This window comes from Hyperolius riggenbachi, chromosome 4 (genome assembly GCF_040937935.1).
Source record: "Hyperolius riggenbachi isolate aHypRig1 chromosome 4, aHypRig1.pri, whole genome shotgun sequence".
In the NCBI taxonomy this organism is placed as follows: domain Eukaryota; kingdom Metazoa; phylum Chordata; class Amphibia; order Anura; family Hyperoliidae; genus Hyperolius; species Hyperolius riggenbachi.
In genome coordinates, this window is record NC_090649.1 from 221,541,105 (window position 1) to 221,555,061 (window position 13,957).

Consider the following 13,957-nt stretch of genomic DNA (forward strand, 5'->3'; position numbering starts at 1 on the left):
CCAGCCGCCCCAGCGCTCTGCTGTTCCCTGTGAGGAAACGCGGAAAAGCCGCCGCAAGTACTCAGAGTGAGGCGGCTGTTTCCGCGTCTAACATGGCGGCGCAACGCGAAGAAACCGCCGCATGCCGCATGGGCAGAGCGGTGGAGTCCGCGTTGGAGAATGTTACTGACAGTATGGTTGGACGCAGGGAAGCCACCGCTTGCTCGGAAAGCGGTGCGGCGGGCCCCGCGCCCAAACCAGCGGATACATTGCAAAACATGTTTGGTGTGGCTGGGACTGATAGTCCACACAGGTTCAGAAGGACGCGCGCGCGCGCGCTGAGAGGCAGAGCTTATATGACAGCCAGAAGAGAGTCAGCTGACCAGGCCGGTCAGCTGACATTTCTACCAGTTCCTATTGGTCCAGCACTTAGGGGAGGCGCTGGAGAGCGCTATAGTATATATACTGGGTGCTGGTCATTTCTCTGGTGTCTGGCGTTGCGATCACTACGTGGTAGCACTCAGACCTTGTCAGTATCTGTGTTATCTAGTCAGTTTCCAAGGTGTTGATGATCATGGAGCTCACACCTTAGTCTAGGAATTCTGTTATTATCTGTATTATCATCTAGATCAGTTTCCAAGGTGTTGATGACCAGGGAGCTCACACCTTAGCTTAGGCATTGTTGATTATTTGTTATGACCTTCTGCTTCCCTGACTATCCTTCTGATCTCTGACTTTGTACCTTTGCCATTCTGATACTCTGTTGCCAAACTCTGCTTGCCTTTAGATTTTGCATCTGTCTCCTGATCCTGTACCTTATCTGTCTGTGTGTTAACGACCTGGCCTGCCCGACCTCGAGAACTATCTTCCTGCTAGAGATAGTTCACAAAGCTGTCAGTGACACTCCACATTGGTGTCACTCACGTTCTGTCCTTCCCACACCCAGCTTGACTCCTCCCCCGGGAGAGTCTAGGCTAACGGAAGGAACTTGTATTTGTGCAGTACTCCTTACTGCTTCTGTACCTACTCCTGAGGTGCAGTCCTCAAAATATTACTGTTGCACCAAACACTCACCTGTCATTCAGGTGTCCAGAGGTTAGAGATATTTCTGATTATCGGTGATACTGCAGATCATCAATAATCGGGTATATATCTGCATTCTCGGTGATACTGCAGATCACCGGTAATCAGACCCTCTCTGTGTTACACCGATTGTTACAGAACGCCAGACCAGACCCAAATGGACGCACTATATAGCTACACTGAAGTCCTGACCACCGCGGTAAACCAACTTTCCGCGGCAGTGTTAAATCAACAGAACCACATATGTCAGATATTTGGGGCTATTCAGGAACTGCAATCGGCTATGAACTCAGTGCGATCTCCTCTAGTTACGGACATCCGTATGCCTGTGCCTGAAAAAATTTCCGGTCACAGATCTGACTTCCGAAATTTCAGGAGTAGAGTGTTATCATACTTTGAGTTGAGACCTAATGCTTCAGGAACTATGGCCCAAAGGGTTATATTTATTAAGACTTTGTTATCAGGCGATTCTCAGACCTGGGCGTACAGTCTGCCCGATGGAGACTTAGCCCTAACTTCTGTAGAAGAATTTTTTAAGGCCATGGCTATAATTTACGATGACCCAGACCTTGCCTCGACTTCTGAGCGGAAGCTCAAGCAGTTACGTCAAGGCAAAAGTCCGGTCGAAGTGTATACTGCTGAATTCAGGAGGTGGTCAGTTTCAGCCAGGTGGGACACCTATGCCCTTTTAGACTGTTTCTTATCAGGGTTATCAGATGAGGTCTCTGATCTTATGTTAAGTCAGCCTGAACCTAAAACTGTCGATGAGGCCATTTCTTCGGCCATTAGGATTGATCGCAGGTTACGCTATCAGAGGCAGACCCGGGGCAGAGATCAGATAAAAATGGTGTCCTACGCTGCGCCTCCTGTGACTCCACTTCCTCCCGATTCACCTCCACCTGAACCAATGCAGATTGGTCGGTCAGAATTGGAGCGGAAACGCTATTACCTAGATAATAGACGTTTGCTTCTTCCTTGCACTATTTCGTGGGAAGATAAAACTGAAGTCACTGAGGCTTTCGTTGATTCGGGCGCAGCAGCTAATTTCATGGATTACGAATTTGCCAAAAAATTGGGTATTCCTCTCACCCCAGTAGAACCACCCATCCAGGTCACGGCAGTGGATGACTCCCCCCTGCAACGTAACCGTCCTCTGTCTCAGACACCGGAGGTGGAAGTCACTATAGGGGCGCTGCATAGAGAGAAGTTGCAGTTTTTTGTGTTACACATGACAACCTCCACAGTCATCCTTGGCATGCCATGGCTACACCTTCACTCCCCTCAGATAAATTGGGCCACTGGTCAGCTAACGAGCTGGTCAGCCCATTGTTTTCATCACTGTTTGGTGAAGGTGGCCTTGGGTCAGACCAGGATTCATGTGGAGGGAGTACCAGAACAATATTCCGAGTTTTCGGATGTGTTTTGTCCCAAAGCCGCTGATAAGTTACCTCCACATCGCCCTTTCGATTGTCCTATTGATCTCCGATCTGGTTGTATGCCCCCTCGAGGTCATCTCTACAATTTGTCTGGGCCAGAGAAAGTGGCCATGCAGGAGTACATTCGTGAAAATTTAGCCAAGGGGTTCATTCGCCCTTCCCGGTCGCCTGCGGGCGCAGGTTTCTTTTTTGTTAAGAAGAAAGACCGAGGCCTTCGGCCGTGCATTGATTACCGAGGTCTGAATAAGATTACAGTAAAGAATCGCTATCCATTACCTTTGATAGACGATTTATTCACGCAGGTCACAAACGCTAAGATCTTCTCGAAATTGGATTTGCGGGGGGCATACAACCTGGTGCGAATCAGAAAGGGCGATGAATGGAAGACGGCCTTTAAAGGGAACCTTAACTGAAGGGGGGGTAAAGAGTTTTACTTACCTGGGGCTATTGCCAGCCCCCTGCAGCAGTCCTGTGCCCTCGGCGCCGCTCTGGAATCCTCTGGTCCCCCGCTGTCACTTAGTTTCGTTTTTGACGACTCACCAGTCGCCGGCCGCCATGCGTATTATTGGACGCATTCACCAATGCAATTAGCGCTATTGCGGACCGCAACGCGTACAAAAATACGCGTTGCCGCATTCTGCACGCGTAGATATGCGGCAACGCGTATTTTTGTACGCGTTGCGGTCCGCAATAGCGCTAATTGCATTGGTGAATGCGTCCAATAATACGCATGGCGGCCGGCGACTGGTGAGTCGTCAAAAACGAAACTAAGTGACAGCGGGGGACCAGAGGATTCCAGAGCGGCGCCGAGGGCACAGGACTGCTGCAGGGGGCTGGTAATAGCCCCAGGTAAGTAAAACTCTTTACCCCCCGTTCAGTTAAGGTTCCCTTTAACACGCCCGACGGGCATTACGAGTACCTAGTGATGCCCTTTGGGCTGTGTAACGCCCGGCCGTCTTTCAAGAACTAATTAATGAGGTATTCAGAGAGGTGTTGGGCAAATTCGTTCTAGTATACCTAGATGATATACTTATTTTCTCAAACAACCTCTCTGAGCACAGGACACACGTCAAGTTTGTACTGAACAAGCTAAGACTGAATATGCTTTACGCCAAATTGGAGAAATGCATCTTTGAGAAAACTTCTGTCACTTTTTTGGGGTACATAATTTCCACCTCGGGTCTTTCGATGGATCCTGCTAAGGTCTCTGCTGTGCTAGAATGGCCTCAGCCAGTGGGCCTAAAATCCCTTCAGAGATTTTTTAGGATTTGCTAATTACTACAGAAGGTTCATAAGGGGATATTCCACTGTCATAGCACCCCTTACCAGTCTCACTAAAAAGGGGGCAGATACTAAACACTGGTCCCCAGAGGCTCTGGTTGCTTTCTCCACTTTAAAAGAGCTGTTTTGTTCTGCACCCATTCTGAGACACGTGGACACCTCTTACCCCTTCATTGTTGAGGTAGACGCCTCGGAGGTTGGAGTGGGGGCTGTGCTGTCTCAGCGTTCTGGGTTGCAGGGAAGATTACACCCGTGTGCCTATTTTTCTCGTAGATTTTCACCAGCAGAGAAAAACTACGATATAGGCAACAGGGAACTTCTAGCCATTAAATTGGCCTTTGAAGAGTGGCGCCATTGGCTAGAAGGGGCTGAATATACTATTACGGTTTACACAGATCACAAAAATTTGGAATACATTGAGGGGGCTAAGAGATTGAGCCCCCATCAGGCTCGGTGGTCTTTGTTTTTCTCGAGATTTAGGTTTATAAGTACGTACACCCCTGGTAGTAAAAACGTTAAGGCAGATGCCCTGTCCAGATGTTTTGAGCCAGAGACAGCACAGCCCTCAGACCCAGAGACTATTATTCCACAAAGAGTTGTGTTGGCTGCTAAAGAAACTTGGAAAGACTGGAGGGAGACTTTGAGTCCGTTCCAACAGGACGATCCTGAGAGAAAGCCTGAAGGGGTCATGTTTGTGCCACTGCCTTTTCGCCTCCAAGTATTGCAGATGTTCCATTCGCACAAGAATGCTGGACATCCTGGGGCCTCTAGAACACAGGATTTAGTTGCTAGGTGTGCTTGGTGGCCTTCTTTGGCAACAGACTGCAAGGAGTATGAAAGAGAGTGTGCAGTATGTGCAAAAAGTAAACCCTCCCGTCTGGCACCTGTAGGAACGTTGCAGCCTTTGCCCACCCCGAGTGAACCGTGGACCCACTTGTCCATGGATTTTGTGGGGGAACTTCCGAAGTCTGAGGGCATGTCGGTCATTTGGGTGGTAGTCGACCGCTTCAGCAAAATGGCCCATTTTGTGCCCTTGAAAGGACTCCCCTCGGCCCAGGAACTGGCCGATCTTTTCATCATCCACGTTTTCCGACTACATGGTATTCCGGAAAACATAGTGTCAGATCGGGGAGTCCAATTTATTTCAAGATTTTGGAGGGCATTTTGTCACCAAATGGGCATGGAACTGTCATTTTCGTTGGGCTACCACCCACAGACCAATGGTCAGACTGAGCGAGTGATTCAGTCATTGGAGCAGTTTTTAAGATGTTATGTTGCGGATGCGCAAAGTGATTGGGTCAAGTTCTTGTCGTACGCAGAATTTGCGCACAATAATTTGAAAAGCTCTTCCTCTGGATTTTCGCCATTCCAGGTGGTAACTGGAAAGTTGCCCAAGTTTTCCCCATTACCAGTAGCTTCCACTCCGTTTCCAGCTCTGGAGGCCTGGCAAAAATCATTTAAGGACAATTGGGGGATTGTAAAGACTAACTTGGAAAGAGCTTTTCAAAGTCAGAAAGGTCAAGCTGACAAGAGACGTTCTCTAGAGTGGAAGTTCCAACCAGGAGATTTGGTTTGGGTGTCCACCCGTCATTTGGCCCTGAAACAACCCTCGGCCAAGTTGGGTCCCAGGTTTGTGGGTCCTTTTCCTGTCACCAGAAAGATCAACAATGTTACTTATGCCATTGATCTTCCTGCCAGCATGCGTGGGGTTAGATCCTTTCATGTGTCCCTGCTTAAACCAGCAGTCCATGTGGACGCCACTCCTCCTCCTCCTGTGATGGTAGATGACCAACCTGAGTACGAAGTAGAGAAAATTTTAGATTCACGTTTACAGGGGCGTAACTAGACATCACTGGGCCCCCTGTAAAAGTTTGGATGGGGGCCCCCCCGCGAAACTTTGGATGCCCCCCCCCCCCCCCCCCCCCACCTCCCTCGCTTTCTGCACAGGAAAACTGAGGACCAATGTGTTTTCCTTATGCAGATAAAAACACTTAGACTTAAAGGAAATGTCAGGCAATCTATGCTCCCCCAGTTATACTTACCCGGGGCTTCCTCCCAGCCCCTTGCAGCTGACAAGTCCCTTGTCGCAGCTCTGTTCCCAGTACATACATACATACACAGCCGTATGTTTTTACTACATGCAGTGGCGTATCTGGGCAAAATAGTGCCTATGGCAAACACTGAAGTTGTGCCCCCCTCCCCCCGCCATTCCCAGAGAATAGGATCTTTAAGACGCCCGACAACTGAATGCAAAGTACGGCAAACGCTCAACTTCCATTTTGCACCCGTCGTGTAAAAATGTGTGACGTCGCTCACAGGAAGATGGATCGGAGAACGCTTGTCGTTGCTGGATCCATCTTCTTACATGTTGTGCCAGCAATGAGTATTATATTTAGTTTTGAGACAGTGAGCTGACTAAATGTTCACTCCCTCCCCCTACCCCATCATCTACTCATTGCTGGTCGGTGTTCTTATCAGGATGATCTTCTACAGCAGGTCTGATAAAAGTCAAGGACCTGTGAATCTTCTCACTAGCACCTATGTACTTGGAGCCTGCTGAGAGCAATGTATGGGCAGCTTAGGCTGTACACACCTTACAATGCCTATATAGCAGCTCTCAGGAAGTTTATAGCACACAGCTGCAAGTCAGAAGAATCACATGTCCTTTGCTTTTATCAGCGCAGGAGATCATCCTGATTAGGACACACAGACCAGTGTGATAATCCCTGTCTCTTCCTGCCGCCCTCAGCATAGAGACCCCACTCACGTCTGCTCCATGTGTGTCCTGTGCAGCAGCTCCAGGCTGGAGCTACACACATACACTCCTCTCCTCTCTCACCATCAGCCCCAGCGGCACTCACGCAGGGCTCCATGGCCAATCAATAGGGTTATGTGAGTGATGTTGCCAGGGCGACACAGAAGCTGTCAGCAGAGAGGTGGACGCCAGGACTGGACAAAGACACAGTCCTCTGCCTCTTCCTACTTGTACAGACAGCTGGGCTGGCTGGGAGGGAGAGGTAATTTGCTAATTGATCAGCCCCCCTGGGAGGTGAAAGACAATGGAGCCTATTGCAGGAGCTCTATGTGCAAGGCTCCAGATACACCTCTGACTACATGAGAGCACATGCTATATGGAGGAACAACAATGACATGCTGAACATAAGATATATTCACTGTAACTTTATCAATCAGTGACGTTCTGAATGTTTTGCCACTGTTATTACAGGATCTTGGACTCAGTATAAGACAAGCTCTCAATGAGGCAGGGACAGTCAGACATCAATCTTACCCACTCTGCTGTGTTGTAAAAGTAATCAGAGGCCATAAGGTCATGTGTGATAAGAATCTAGGAATCTCTTTGGAATGACTGCTGATAAGGGACAGTGTAGAACTTTTTTCACCCTGTGACTCTTTTGTTTGTAACTTGTACATTAAGTCTTCAGAACTTTGCTGCAATGTGAGACAGATGTTTTTTACGAACCCTAGGGAGCAGGGACAGTGTACAAATTCCAAAGTGTGTGTGAGTCCTTATCTGTGTGGTGGACACATGCAGTCAATATAGCAATAGTATGAGAGCAGAATACGCTTTTTTTTCTCCATGCCCTTAGCTGTCAGTCTCTCAAACTTTCCCCCCACGGGCCCCCTGTGGCTTCTGGGCCCCCCTGCGGAGGCATCCTCTGCAGGGTCTATTGTTACGCCTCTGCACGTTTAGTACAGAACTCAGTACAGTATCTAGTTCACTGGAAAGGGTATGGTATTGAGGAGAAAACATGGGTACCTGAGTGTCGCATGCATGCTGACAAATTAAGAAGGGAGTTCCACGCTTTGTATCCTGAGAAGCCTGGTAGGAGCTGTCCGGAGTCCACTCCTCAGGGGGGGGGGGGGGGGTACTGTAAGGAAACGCGGAAAAGCCGCCGCAAGTAGAGTGAGGCGGCTGTTTCCGCGTCTAACATGGCGGTGCAACGCGAAGAAACCGACGCATGCCGCATGGGCAGAGCAGTGGAGTCCGCGTTGGAGAATGTTACTGACAGTATGGTTGGACGCGGGGAAGCCGCCGCTTGCTCGGAAAGCGGTGCGGCGGGCCCCTCGCCCAAACCAGCGGATACATTGCAAAACATGTCTGGTGGGGCTGGGACTGATAGTCCCCACAGGTTCAGAAGGACGCGCGCACGCGCTGAGAGGCAGAGCTTATATGACAGCCAGAAGAGAGTCAGCTGACCAGGCCGGTCAGCTGACATTTCTACCAGTTCCTATTGGTCCAGCACTTAGGGGAGGCGCTGGAGAGCGCTATAGTATATATACTGGGTGCTGGTCATTTCTCTGGTGTCTGGCGTTGCGATCACTACGTGGTAGCACTCAGACCTTGTCAGTATCTGTGTTATCTAGTCAGTTTCCAAGGTGTTGATGATCATGGAGCTCACACCTTAGTCTAGGAATTCTGTTATTATCTGTATTATCATCTAGATCAGTTTCCAAGGTGTTGATGACCAGGGAGCTCACACCTTAGCTTAGGCATTGTTGATTATTTGTTATGACCTTCTGCTTCCCTGACTATCCTTCTGATCTCTGACTTTGTACCTTTGCCATTCTGATACTCTGTTGCCAAACTCTGCTTGCCTTTAGACTTTGCATCTGTCTCCTGATCCTGTACCTTATCTGTCTGTGTGTTAATGACCTGGCCTGCCCGACCTTGAGAACCATCTTCCTGCTAGAGATAGTTCACAAAGCTGTCAGTGACACTCCACATTGGTGTCACTCACGTTCTGTCCTTCCCACACCCAGCTTGACTCCTCCCCCGGGAGAGTCCAGGCTAACGGAAGGAACTTGTATTTGTGCAGTACTCCTTACTGCTTCTGTACCTACTCCTGAGGTGCAGTCCTCAAAATATTACTGTTGCACCAAACACTCACCTGTCATTCAGGTGTCCAGAGGTTAGAGATATTTCTGGTTATCGGTGATACTGCAGATCATCAATAATCGGGTATATATCTGCATTCTCGGTGATACTGCAGATCACCGGTAATCAGACCCTCTCTGTGTTACACCGATCGTTACATTCCCCTTATAAAAACCGTCACGCTGGGACTTCCGGTTCCGGCGCCGGCATGGAAGGCTGAGAAGCAGAAGAGCTCCGTTCAGCTTCTCCTAAACCGCGGCTAACCACCGCAATCACACACCCACCGGTTATCCAGGAGGGTGGCCCATAGCACACAGAACGCATTACCAGCAATAAATAGACAAATACGTTACCGGTTTGGCGCGGAAAAGCCTTCGTCCTGAAGGAACTAAAAACAAGATGGCGCCACCGGAGAAAAGACAGACCAGGGCCTCGCAGCAAGACCCTGAAGCTAGAGGCTGGGAGACAGATCCCAATGAATACAAAGAGAGGCCACGGGTACACCTAACAGCGGCAGACTACCGCAAGATAGTGAAAGAGGTAGCCATGCAGATTGCTCCTGACCTTAAGGGGATCGTGGAGACAGCAGTCACGAGCTCACTATCCGCCATCATACAAACGCTACAATCACACGCTGCTCACTTGGACGAGACAGAAGCACAATTAAAGCCTGCGAGACGGACACCAAGCAAAATAGTGACAAACTAGCCATGGCCCTCCAGGAAAACAAGGAACTGAAGGAAAAAATAGACGACATTGAGAACCGCACTAGGCATAACAACCTTCGGGTGGTGGACCTTCCAGAATTGCACAAGCCGGAGCACCTTCAGGAAATCTGTGAGTCCATCATTCCAGACCTACTAGGCCTCCAGGGCCTGCTCAGAGTGGAACACGCGCACAGGGTAGGCCCTCCCAAAACCAACACGTCTCTACCGATGGTTGTTATGGCAAGATACCCGGACTATAATGATAAACTTAAGGTCATTAACGCCTTTAAAGAGTAACTGTTAGGCTAGAAATGTAAAATTAAATCTCTATTCTCCTGTGTTAAACAGTTAGGAAGGTAGCCAAAAAGGCAATACTGAAGTTAAAAATCAATCTTACTTTTTGTGGGCTGAATAATAATCTTCATTTTCCCCAAGCTCCTAAGGATGACGGAAGCCGCACATAAGAAGTTGCACAGCATTCTGGAAGGTGTTTTTTTTCTCTCTGCTTAGCTCCGTTCCTCCCCTTCATTTCCCTATTCCTCCCTAATCCATTGCTGCAGCCTGATTGGCTGCTTCCTCTATCCCTCCCGGTTTCCCCACCACGCTTCTGTCCATCTCTTACTGATCCTCCTAGGGTTGCCAGGCATGCAGGGCTGGATTTGTTAGAAGACCCCCAGATGTCCGCAGCTGCCCCTTTACAATCTGCCTGGCTTTGAAGCAGCAGGGTCACTCAGCCGCAGCCCGCACCCCCTCCCACCGGGAGATCAGACCAGATGCTGTCCCCTGTCCACTCTCTCCCACCTCCCCCCCCCCCCCAACAAGAGCCTGTGCGATTATCTTCTCCCCCCATAAACAGGTGTGGGTGTCTTCCCCCCCAGGCCCCCACCCCCGGGCAGAAACAGGTGCGGATGTCTTCTCACCTGAAAAAGTAAACACTGAGAGAGAGAGAGAGGCCGGAGAGTGCATCTCCAGCTTCCAGCGCCGCCACCGCAGTTTCCTCTGTCAGCCGTGCATCTCTCTCTCTCCTGCTGGCGCCCCTCACATGTGACTCGCTGGAAAGTTACCGGCGAGTCACATGATAGGAATCACCAGCAGGAGAGAGAGAGATGCACGGCTGACAGAGGAAACTGCGGTGGCGGCGCTGGAAGCTGGAGATGCACTCTCCGGCCTCTCTCTCTCTCAGTGTTTGCTTTTACAGGTAAGAAGACATCCGCACCTGTTTCTGCCCGGGGGTGGGGGCCTGGGGGGGGAAGACACCCACACCTGTTTATGGGGGAGAAGATAATCGCACAGGCTCTTGGTGGGGGGAAGAGCTGACAGGGGACAGCATCTGGTCTGCGGCTGAGTGACCCTGCTGCTTCCAAGACAGGCAGATTGTAAAGGGGCAGCTGCGGATATCTGGGGGTCTTCTAACAAATCAATATAATCTGTATATCTACAGCATCTGACAGCCTGTACTGAAGGGGCGGGTGACTTCAGCTTGGTGGGAGTGTCTGAGGGCTGGGAGTTGGGAGGGCTATTAAATCAGGGGGATGAGTGGAAGCAGGGTAAGGGAGGATATTACATCACGACTGGCTTCAGACACAGACAGTCAAAGATGAAACCTGTCAGGAACTGTCAGGAACATAAATCTCTGTATATACTATATAAAAATCACTAAAATCAAAACGTGGACAGTGTAATGCATATGTTATGTAAGTACAGCCAGTATTTATCTACTGATATATGTGTTTTTTTTCTCTGAGACCCTATACCTAACAGCTCCTCTTTAAAGGACGTAAAGAACCGCTACGACTACAAGACGTGGAAATCAGAATCTTCAATGACTATTCAGTCGAAGTCACAAAGAAGCGTAAGCTGTTCAGCGTGGTCTGCACAGAGTTGTACCACAGAAATATCAGGTTCGCCCTGCTGTACCCAGCCATCCTTCATGTGACAACAGAGGACAACAAAGTGCTTCTGTTCAAAGAGCCCTCAGAAGCGAAGAAACACTTCAGTATACCGGGATCAAGATCAACCGACCCGCCTTAAAGCTAAAGCCCGATAACTACCCAGAACTGCTCTGACACTCTATTTTCATCTTTATCCATCACTTGTACGCTATACCAATCAGGTATGATATACTTAAAAATGTGATTCTTTGTTGCTCAAGATAACTCAAGGATGAAGCTCTGGAGGGGGAAGAGAAGAAAATGTCCTACCGGGAAGAAGTGGAGTCACTACCGAGGGAAGGTTCTTACTCCCTAGACATGTTTGGGACAGATACAGCTTAAAGCGGACCCAAACCAAACATTTTTTTTAATTCAAAATATTTATTTGCCAACTCTGACACATACAAAGATAAATAAACACTCCTTCAAGCCTATGAGCATTTCAGTGCATGCTTTTCACCCTTCTCTTTTCATAACCAGGGTTATACATGGGGGCAGCCATTAGCAATTCCTCCTTTGCTGGACACCATCTACTTCACCAGTTTGCCGGATTCTGTCCCGGGAATTTGAAAGGAAGGGAGGGGTTTCTCCAATAAATGTAAAATATTTTATATTTGTCATCATGCAGCTGAAAAAAGGCTGCTATTTATTATTATAATTTAGAAAATGGATTTCATTTCTGAAATCTTGTATTTTTAGTTTGGGTCCACTTTAAGCTTCTCACAAAGCTTACGCTTACATTTTGAACTGTTTTATATTTGGGTTTGTTTCTATATGTTTAGCGGGAATAGTTCTTTGGATCTCTCTTTGCTCTCTCTCAGGGTTCTGATGCTTGTTAATCGGGCTATTATTATATTGACTGTATTTAGGAGAATACCTTGTATAACACCTCGATCTCAATCATCATGGTAATAAAGGTAGTATCCTGGAATGTCAAAGGACTCAGGTCACCCGTTAAAAGGGGCCAGGTACTAAGGCATCTTAAAAAATTACATGGTGACGTAGTTCTGCTCCAAGAAACACATTTAGGCCAAAACGAAATTAAATTTCTGAAAAAAAAAATGGGTGGCTCATTGTGTGGGATCTCCAGCAAAGGGGAAAAAAGCAGGAGTAGTGATATTAATCAATAAATCTATAGGTGCCGAGATGCTCAATATTGCGCATGATGATGAAGGTTGATGGGTGTACATAACTATACAACTTCCTGGGGAAAATCTATGTATTTTTAATGTCTATGGTCCCAACACGGACACTCGCTCTTTCCTCAATACAGTACAGTGAGAAATTGCTAACTTGACAGGGGGAAATATGATATTAGGCGGGGACTGGAACGATGTCATATCACCCGCTGAGGACAGATCCACACATGGGGCACGGCCTTTGCAGATTCCGCATATTAACACTCCCCTATCAGAAATTATAGAGACCTTATCCCTCACTGATACATGGCGGTATCTTCATCCCTATGACAGGGAATTCTCCTTCTATTCACACGCCCACCATTCACAATCACGCATAGATTATCTATTCCTACCGGCTTCCATGACTACTAGACTCCAGGAAGGTGAAATACATGACTTAGTCATATCAGATCACGCTCCTGTTTCTATAACTTTAACTACTTCCCGACCGCCGTATAGACAAATGGCGGCCGGGAAGCAGACGCCGCAAGGACCGCCGTATTGACAAATGGCGGCGGTCCTTGTTTGGGCATGGGCGGAGCGATCGCGTCATCCGTGACGCGATCCTCCGCCTCCGCCTGTCGCCGCTCACTCGCCGCAACATCCCGCCGGCCATACGGAAGCGCCGGCGGGATGTTAACCCGACGATCGCCGCATACAAAGTGTATAATACACTTTGTAATGTTTACAAAGTGTATTATACAGGCTGCCTCCTGCCCTGGTGGTCCCAGTGTCCGAGGGACCACCATGGCAGGCTGCAGCCACCCTAGTCTGCACCAAGCACACTGATTTTCTCCCCCCCCCCCCGCCCCAGATCGCCCACAGCACCCATCAGACCCCCCCTGCCCACCCCCCAGACCCCTGTTTGCACCCAATCACCCCCCTAATCACCCATCAATCACTCCCTGTCACTATCTGTCAACGCTATTTTTTTTTTATACCCCCCCCTGCCCCCTGCTCCCTCCTGATCACCCCCCCACCCCCCAGATTCTCCCCAGACCCCCCCCCAGACCCCCCCCCCCCCCATGCACTGTATGCATCTATCCCCCCTGATCACCTGTCAATCACCTGTCAATCACCCGTCAATCACCCATCAATCACCCCCTGTCACTGCCACCCATCAATCAGCCCCTAACCTGCCCCTTGCGGGCAATCTGATCACCCCCCCACACCAATAGATCGCCCGCAGATCCGACATCAGATCACCTCCCAAATACATTGTTTACATCGATTCTCTCCTCTAAACACACACTAATTACCCATCAATCACCCATCAATCACCCCCTATCACCACCTGTCACTTTTACCTATCAGATCAGACCCTAATCTGCCCCTTGCGGGCACCCAATCACCCGCCCACACGCTCAGATTGCCCTCAGACCCCCCCTTATCAATTCACCAGTGCATTCATTACATCTGTTCTTCCCTGTAATAACCCACTGATCACCTGTCAATCACCTAT